Source organism: Cebus imitator, unplaced genomic scaffold (genome assembly GCF_001604975.1).
Source record: "Cebus imitator isolate Cc_AM_T3 unplaced genomic scaffold, Cebus_imitator-1.0 Scaffold134, whole genome shotgun sequence".
Taxonomy (NCBI): Eukaryota; Metazoa; Chordata; class Mammalia; order Primates; family Cebidae; genus Cebus; species Cebus imitator.
In genome coordinates, this window is record NW_016107449.1 from 2,510,137 (window position 1) to 2,520,357 (window position 10,221).

Sequence of the window (10,221 nt, forward strand, 5' to 3'; positions counted from 1 at the left end):
CATGTTCTCACTCATAGGTGGGTGTTGAACAATGAGAACACATGGACACGGGGAGGGGAGCACTACACACTGGGGTCAGTTGGGGGGAAATAGGGGAGGGACAGTAGGGGGTAGGGAGCTGGGGAGAGATAGCAAGGGGAGACATGCCAGATGTAGGTGATGGGGAGGAAGGCAGTAAATCACACTGCCACGTGTGTACCTATGCAACAATTTTGCATGTACTTCACATGTACCCCAAAACCTAAAATGCAATAAAAGAAATAAATGGGGGGAAAAAAAGAAAAGAAAGAAAATGCTGTGGTCCTAGCAATCCCATTACTGGGTATATACCCAAAGGATTATAAATCATTCTACTATAAAGACACATGCACATGTATGTTTACTACAGCACTGTTCACAATAGCAAAGACTTGGAACCAACCCAAATGCCCATCAGTGATAGACTGGTTAATGAAAATGTGGCACGTATACACCATGGAATACTATGCAGCCATAAAAAGGATGAGTTCACGTCCTGTGCAAGGACATGGATGAAGCTGGAAACCATCATTTTCATCAAACTAACACAGGAACAGAAAACAAAACACCGCATATTCTCACTAATAAGTGACAGTTGAACAATGAGATCATATGGACACAGGGAGGGAAATACCACACATCAGGGCCTGTTGGGGGCTTGGGGGCAAGGGGAAGGAGAGCATTAGGACAAATACCTAATGCATGCAGGGCTTAAAACCTAGATGATGGATTGACGGGTGCAGCAAACCACCACGGCACATGTTGACTTACTAACAAACTTGCACGTTCTGCACATGTATCCCAGAACTTAAAGTAAAATAACAATAATAAAATAAACTAATAAACTGTCACACAGCAAGAGAAAATTAAATATGGTTCTCTTTCAAAAAAAGAAAGAAAATGCTATGGTCCTTTTTCACTTCAACTTAAAGCATGCACTATGTATATGCATATTTAACTCTAATTCAGCATGCATTTAAATCACTGTGAATTATCTTCTTTGTAAGCATGGCCTCAGTTGGATGTAGTGTTCTCTCACTTTCCTATTTGTGTTTTAAATATTTTTCTCTGGGTCTCAAAAGAGTTTTAAATGCTACAAACTTGAGCCAAGTACTAATGAGAGTCCATTTACATTTCCCTTCCTCTGTGTTTTAGCCAACTTTTCATTCTTGCTAACTAAAGCTGATGTGGTGCTTTTCTCTAGTAACTGGTTCATATTCCTGAAGTTCTTTTCTTGGCTCATCCAAGTGATGTGCAGCTGCTGTACAGCTAATAAACTGCCATGCCTTTTTATTTTATTTCTCTTTTATGTGCACTATTAATCCCAAGCCAGTTTTCATCCTAATTAGTGTCCTTGTTTTTTGTGTCTTCTAAATTAGAGTCGTTTCTATTTCTTGTATTAAAGAGTGCAAATTGCAAAGTATTATCAAGATGGAAGCATTTCCGGGTCAGGACCTCATTTCCACAATTCCCCGTAGGACTCGGCGGTACCCAGAGACAACAGTATCATTCCCAGCCCCATGGCGACCTTGTGCATGAGCAGTGAACCAAGGAATCTCATTTCAGCCTGCAGGACTGTTTCCTGCCTCGTTCCATCTAGCAATGTAGGCACGATCCAATTGTACACGATTTGACTGTCGCTAGTTGGAATACATGTTAAAACTCTTTCATTTTGCCAGTGAGTTCCTCATCCAGAGGCCAGCCAGGTTTTGCACCGGACCTGATCTAGCCTCAAATATTTCCCGTCAGTTCTTCAGCCATTTGGCTGCTTTGTCTGAGCTCAACATACTATTTGGAACACCCACTTCCGTTCTTCAAATAAACCTATAAAATGTTTCTCCACACACAAAAGGAAAACCCGTAGTTACTTTTCTTTTCTGGGCTTGCTTCTGCCACATCCCTCATCAGGGCAGATTCTGGGCTGTGCCTCCCAGAGCCGCCTTTGGCACTGAGGACTTGAGGCTCGAGCCCCTGGTGGCTGAGTGTGATGTGGCTGGCAGCCCTCAGCCATTTCTGTAGAGGGAGGATGCTGGATTATAGTTTCTTGCTGGAACCACTTAACATTTACCATCTCCACTCAGGGCAAGAGATTTCTGGGCTAACTCTGAAGCCCTGTAGGTCCCGGGTTTTTGTGTGGTGGTTTTACCTTCTCTTTTTTTACTGACCAACACCAGTAGCCTTAGGGGTCCTTCAATGACAATCATTCTCCCTCTTGGGCTCCCCACCCCGTGTGCATGCATGTCTCAAGGACAAGTTTCCTCACTTAGTGCCACCTTCCTCCCTCCCAGTGGCATCCAGAATGATGCTTAGAATTTTCTGCAGCCCAGGCCTGGACACCTTGGAGCTTTTGTTTCCAGTAAAGGACTGTCTGTTTGCCCTGAGGGTGTGCACCAATGGGAGAACATGGTGCCTTGCTGGCTCTGAGACCACCAGAGGCCAGTCCTGTCATCACACAGCCTTCCTCACCTGCATCTAATTTTCCCTGCGTTTTGCAACCTTTCTTCAGACATTCTGTTCAGATCATTTTCCATTTTCCTAATTTCTTGACTCTGTTTCTTGTTTTCTTAAAGTCTAGGAAGACGGGAGGCAGAGGAACTCCTGCTTTCCTTCCAGCAGCTCTCACAAGGCCCAGCCAGCTCCTCGGCAATGCAGGGCCACGTCGTCATCGGCTCCCCACGGTCCCTGCCACGATTCTTGTGTGCTGCAGATCACGTGGGCAAACCTGCACCTTCCCATCTACTCCAGATGCTTCCTCGCTGTCCTCCACCTGCCCACGCCTACAAGAGAGCATCATGCAGGCCTCTTCGTTGTTTAAAATTTATTTTTTATTCTACTGCAGAATAGATACACATGCAACATTTGTTTCACAAAGTGCATCGTCATTTTCATGTTCTGCCATGGACTGAAGTGTTTACAACAATGTCATCAGCAGGGACACTGGGACACACACATGAATTTGCACTCCTCCTCTGTCTGCCTTTGGGAGCATGGACCGTCCATCTCTCAGACTGGGTATGAGGTCTTCAGTCTGGACTGGCGAGGTCCACCCCAGCTGCATGCGGGCTGCTTGCTATTCACTGGACCTGTGTTTATACCGTAACCTAAATCCACAGTTCAAACCCTTAACCACAAAGCTACACCAGTTCCAGGAACCACTCTCTCTGGGCTTCTCACAAGCACTATCTTCCATTATAACTAAGTGAAAGAGAAAGCAACCAAAATGTATTCCATTTCCCTTTGCCCTTCTGCTCTTTCTGTCTCACCTCTCCATTTCCATTAGTGCCCTCCTGTTTGGTTGAAGACCTGAGAGTGCTCTCTGGCTACCCCCCTTAGAGCTTAGCTTGATTATCCTCCAGAGCCACAGAGAGAAAAGCCAAGGCAAGTTAATGTTAAAAGTGCTGTTCCTTGCAAGAAATGCAGGGAGACAGCACTGATGAGCACACCGGCCCAGGAGGGCGGACACTGAGGGTGAGCTCGGCTCCTCACTGTTCTCTGTGCCTGCCTTCCCTTCTTCACCTATAAAGTAAGAGCCTTGAACACTCTGATACCAGGATGCCGCTGATTATCAATGTACAGCTGATATGCTTTTGTGCTCCAAACTGCCAGCTCTCCAGTTGATAAAATCATGGGGTTGTTTAGGGAATGATACTTAGCTATTAATTAATAGCAAGAAATCAACATATATCAAGTATTATATTTAGCCTAACTAAGGAGACCAAAGAACTCGATCAATGCTTAGTGAACACAGGCAGCCTGCTGCACCATGCTGTGTCCATTGGTTGATGGGGAGGAAGGACGACCATGTGGCCAGGATGGTCTGAGGAGGCCTCAGCCCAGGTTTTATTTTTTAATATGCAAGCAAACTGAAGTTTCCAGAAAAGTTGCAAGGACAAATCCAATACTTTTTTTCTTTGAACCATTTGAGAGTAAGTTGCAGACTTGATGCCATACCAGCCTCCACGTCCCTCATAACCATAATACAACCATCAAATCGGAAAGTCAGCATTGATGCCTTCCTGTCACACTCCATCCAAATGCCTCCAGTGGTCCCAGTACAATAAAGTACTTTGTAGCAAAAGGAGACAGATCAAAATCACAAACCACATTTCATTTGCTGTTTTCAATTTGCGGAATGTCATTGGTTGTTTTTTACTTGCATGAACTTGATGGTTTTGAAGAGGTCAGACCATGGTAGGATGTTTCCCACATTTTAGATTTGTCTGATGTTTCCTTGGGATTAGATTCAGATTCGGCATCACTGATAGGAATTCCAGGAAAATAAAACTGGTCCTCGCTGCATCCTTTCATGTGGTGGACAATTTTGATTTGTCCCATTGCTGATGGTGGAGTATTTTCAAGGGCTTGGTGTTCAGCTCCTGCCCATCCATCCATCCCAGGCAGAAAGCAGGGACTTAGGTTGCTCATCTATTAAGCATGTGGTAATACACACTCCTCCTCAGTGGGACAAGAGAGGGGATGGTGGGAGAAGGTGATATGGAGTTTGGACACATTTTAAACTTGATCTCCTAGTCTGAGGCTGCGGACCTACAGACCAAAGAATGACACTGTCCACAATTTACCTGACGAGAAATAAGCAGGCTTGGATACTTTATGTTTTCCAGTGCCAAGTTGTTTTAATAGTGACAGAATAACTTTAACACAAAATTTACTATCAGTTTATTAACATTTAGTTTATTCCTATCGATTCTCATTTGTGGCAAAAATGTAAATAACCATCAGCTTTCTATGTTTAAAAAAAGAAATAATGCCTTGACTTAAAAATTGAGAATGCTTTTCCCAGGAGTAGAAAAAGTGAATCCAACATAACTTCTGAGCTCTGAAATGCAGGGAAAGCAGCAGGGGCCTAAACCCATCAATTAACTTTCAAAGAAAAACAATTCCAACAGATCCAATGAAATATTCATTTATTGTCAAATGATAGCCCCTTAGAAAAATCTGCCATGCGAAGTCTCATGAAATAAGATTACTAGGACTCCTTCGTTCCTGGTATTCAATTATCAAACTAGCAATTTTTAAAAGTATTTGGCTGAAACCCTGGAAAACTATGCAATTGTACAATTTGCAATGAGACTATATGGTTGATCTAAATGCCAGGGTAAAACACAGGGAATGAATTGTCTTTTAAAAACTGAATCAAAATAAGTTCTTCTATTACCAGTACTATAGTTAAGTAAGAAATACTGATTCAATTACTGGGGGGAATACAAAGAGAGTTGTATTCAATCTCCACATCCAATGGGTGGGATATTAATCTATCTCCTGAAGAATACCCCTTTGAGACTAGATCTTAGTCTGTAGATAAAGGAAGCAAGATCCTGGCCTGGCAGTGCCTGGCACATAGTAGGCATGGGATCCCACCCTGTATGAAAAAGATGAATGAATAGTAGTTATCTTTAACGCCAGGGGCGCCAGTGGTCGGGGCTGTAAAACACTAAGGGGTAGGGCTTCTTTATGTTTGTCTTGGAGCATTTACTCCTTTTTTCCTGTCTCCGTATGAGCACTTATTAAGCCAAGCACACACGGCCATCGAGCCCATTATGTGCTGGTCACTTTGCTTATCATAGAGATACAAGGGGATAGTCAGACAAGGCCCCTACACCTGAAGGATGCAGAGGCATGGGAGAAGAAGAGCAGACACATACGTGATTCCAAATGGCAAGCAATGGCATAAGTGCCCAGAGTGAAGACTAAAGTGCTGCTAGGAGATCACTGAGGTCACCAGCTAGGTGATTCCAGGACAGTCTCTTGAAGAACTGACACAAACAGGCATGACTGAAATAGACCACCTGTTTACGTCCTGCCCCTGTTCTTTGAGCATAACCAACTTCTCCCATAAAAGAGGTGCTTGCATGTTCTCACTCATAGGCGAGTGTTGAACAATGAGAACACATGGACACAGGGAGGGGAGCACTACACACTGGGGTCAGTTGGGGGGAAATAGGAGAGGGACAGCGGGGGGTGGGGACTTGGGGAGAGATAGCATGGGGAGAAATGCTGGATATAGGTGAAGGGGGGGAAGGCAGCAAATCACACTGCCACGTGTGTACCTATGCAACAATCTTGCATGTTCTTCACATGTACCCCAAAACCTAAAATGCAATAAAATAAATAAAAATAAAAATAAAGAGGTGCTTCTGGCCTCCATTCCCTGTTCATCCTAAGAGACCCTGCTCCCTTGACCGTGATGGGACCAGCAGGAGGCATACACCTGTCTCAATACACCAGTCAGTATTCTCCTTGGTAAAGCCCAGTGCAAGTCATGACCACACTAAAGTGCAGAAGGCCTCGGAGTCCCTGATGCTGCAGCTCCAGAGCAGCTCACGCTCCCTCCTGAAGCTGGCTTTCCAGAGCTCCCTGGCCTCCGTGACACGCCCCAGGACTCTGCCTATAAATTCCCTCGCTGTTTAAGTTTACTTAAAGTTGAATTCTGTTACTTTCAAGAAAGAAGCTAAATCTTGACAAAGTGCAAGAGGAAGGAAGAACCAGCAAGTATTTACTTATCTCTGGCCTCATGACGAGCACCTCTTTATACCCAGTATTTATTTATTGCACTGTGAAGTTGTTGTTATTACTCCCATTAAAACAAATGCAAACACGGAAGCTCTGCTGGGTTAGAACAATTATAGGTTGTGCCAGGAAGAGGCGGCAATGGAATGCAGCCCTCAGCTCAGGCCCAGGCATTGTCCTTCTGTCACTGTGCCCCCAGGGCTGCAGACAAAGGGAAGGAACAGACCAAGTTGTTTGTCAAATGTCATTAACTTGAGGAACACAGACGTGATCCTGGTTGATCTGCCTTGACTTGTCTTTCTTCATTCTTTTTTTTTTTTTTCATTGTTTTTTTACTTTACTAACATTTCTCAAGAGCTTATTTTGAGCCAGGCCATGTGTCAGTCCCTGGGGCTAAAATATCAACCAAAACAGATAGGATTCCCCTCTTGGATAAGTGTTGAATTGTTAAGCATGGCAAGTGCTATGAAGAAGGCCAAGAAGGGGCAGAAGGGGATACTAGCAAAAGTGAGGAGAGACACCGGGCCAGAGGCACTGCTGAACCAGAAAGGCCTGTGCAGACTCCAGCCCAAGGTGGGCACTGAAACTTGAATCAAGCCTTCAATGGAGCCGGACAATGTGGGCCAACACCTGCCTGTTAACCTGAGCCCGATCTGCCCTTCTCTGACACTCAGATGTGCTTGCTGTATGTCCCCGGGGGTTGATGAGGAATGACTTGGCCTGGGGGTTATGGAAGTGCCTGGGTCAGACAGCTCCATGCCATCTTGGGCCCAACAGCGTCCTCCAGCCACATTCTCCTCTTGGCCCCCATGACTAACCCCACCTATTTCCTGGGCTTCTCCTGGAACCCCTGTTTCCTGCTGAACTTCTGGCCTTTGAGCTTGGGCTGTGCCTCCTTTGTTATTCCTGACAAGCTTTGAAACTCCCTTTCCCAGGAAATGGAACTAGGTTTCCTCTTTTTTTCATCCAACTCCACCCAGCATCCAACTCTCCAGCTGTCCACACTGAAGACTACTCCAGTGGTCAGCCACAACCTGCCCTCCTGCTGTGTCTCATGCCTATCACAGTGATCATTCGCCATAACTTCGACTCAAATTTAGGATGTTCTCCAATATCCAGTCCATGTCCTTTGTCCTGGCGTGACTCTTCCTGGCATGGTCTCCTCTCCCAGACAGCTTGCATGAGTCTGAGCACACCTTACAACTAAGACTGCTTCATTTATTACCCATCTTTGAGCCCACTTCAGAGATAGAGCTGGAAGGAGAAATGGGTATCAAAGGTCTGATTTGGGGTCACATGGGTGTTCTGAACCCATGTGGCTGAGTCTCTGCATGAGATCTGCAATATGAGGTCACAGAAATAGCTACAGCTGACCCCACACCATCAACTAGGCCTTGATGAGACTTCCAGTTCTCACTTCATCAGCTCTGTTAGGACTGCCTATCACAGGCTCATGGGGTTCATTTAAGGAAAGGAGAGTCTAATCTAAACCCTTCTCTCTCAGTACTGTCTTTGATGACTATTTCTGTTTCCACTCTGGTCCTGGCACCTCCTGGGTAGGTGTGGAGCCCCTCTCTTCTCAGGCAGCCAGAGACCAGAGGGAGAGACTGTGTGCTAATCATGTTTTGCTGTATAACCAAGAGGATCAACACCTCAGTGACTACAGCAGCATTCACTTCTTTCTCTGAGACCCAGCTCAGAAGTGCTGCTCTTCTTGGCTGAGTTTGGCTGGCTTGAGCCGTGCTCCTCTCCAGGCTGCAGGTGGGTGGGTTCGGGGCTCCTCTTCTTGGGGAGCCACCCTGAGGGCATGCTTCTCACATGATGGCAGGAGCCTAGAGGCTGATCCCACCTGCACGGGTGCATTCAACATCTCTGCTTCAACTACTTCTATTCACATTGTGTTGGCTATAGCAAATGGGGTATGGCTATGCCATGTGGCCACCACGATGGTTTTGAAAGTGAGGCCTGACATGAGTCCATGACAACTGCACTGGCAAATGGCTGCACAGGAGGCCTCTTCTTGGTCCAGCCATGCCAGCAACATTTGAAGGAACTTCTCATCACCATTCCCAAGGGCACAGAGTGAGAACTGCAGATTGCAGGTGGGAGGGATTTTAGTATCAATAGTGAAGACTTTCATTATCTTTTAGTTATTTAGTACTAAATAACGACTGATGTGTCAGATTTGCTCTGAGCCAGGCTGTTAAGGAAGAGCATTCCAACTTTGGCCAACAGAGGGGAAACAATGAACACCTCATATCGCAGGGCAAACGGGGAGAGTCAAGCCTTTTCTCGAGTGCACTAATGTTCAGGCATTTACTCTTGGTCACTTAGAAGCACTGAAACAGACTTCCTGTCCTGTCTTTCACCTACTTGGCTCCCAGCTAGGAGGAAAGCATCTCGCATGACCAAGTGGCTTTGTCAGAGCAAATCCAAGGTCATCAAAGGATAAATTTGACCACAAAGGATGTTTCATTTGTCTTTTATTTTCACTCACTTCTGAGCCATTGGCCTGCAAGGGATACTGCTAAGTAATTAGTCAGTAATTAGGAAGTTTTTGAAAAGCATGGATTCATCTCATAGAGCTTTAAGTTCCAAGGGAACTTAGCCAACAAGAAGAGCAGTGACTGTGGCTAACAGTAACAGTGACTGATCTAAGACTTCTAAACATATTCCAGGCACTTCATATGGGTCCCATCACACAATCCTTACAGAAAAGCCAGGAGACAGCCATTTGCATTATTCCCACTGGTGGGTAAGGGGACATCCAGGCAGGAGGTGGTGAAGAGACTCTGAACAGATTCATGAGAGTGGGTTTGCTGCTTCACTGAAGGTCTGGGTGGTTGACTTGAAGGCAGTTACTCCCTCTGAAAGGTGTGATTCTCAGTCAGTGCCTTCCAGTGTGAACGCTGATCTCACCCATGAAATGAAGGGCACTAAGCCAGCATCCCCAGCCTCAAACTGATGCTTCTAAAGATTGGAATGATGTGTGCCATAGGCTGAATGAGGCCCTTCCAAGGTGTCTACACCCTAAACTGGTATCACTTTATATGGCAAAGTCTTTGTGGATGTGATTTAGGATTTTGAGATGGGAGATTATCTTTGATTATTTATGAGGGCTCTCAATTCAGACACAGGTATCCTAATGACAGAAAGAGGCCACATGATCATAAAGGCAGAGAATGGAGTGATGTGGCCACAAGCCAAGGGATGCTGACAGCTGCCAGAAGCTGGAAAAGGCAAAAAACTATGACATTAAGTTTCCCCTAAAGCTGCATCCTCACATATTTAAGTTCAGCCAGAAGATTACTCTGTACGCAGTTAATTGTCACCTAACTGGATGTGTAAACAAATGGCAACCTGTTCTTGTAACAAGTAGCTAGTCTTAGTCAATCACAGCAGTCAAGCCTCAGCCAATCACAGCAACCAAATCTCAGTCAATCACAGCAGCCAAGTCTCTGCCAATCACAGCAGCCAAGTCTCAGCCAATCACAGCAGTCAAGCCTCAGCCAATCACAGCAGTCAACCCTCAGCCAATCACAGCAGCCAAGTCTCAGTCAATCACAGCAGTCAAGTCTCTGCCAATCACAGCAGCTAAGTCTCAGCCAATCACAGCAGTCAAGCCTCAGCCAATCACAGCAGCCAAGTCTCAGTCAATCACAGCAGCCAAGTCTC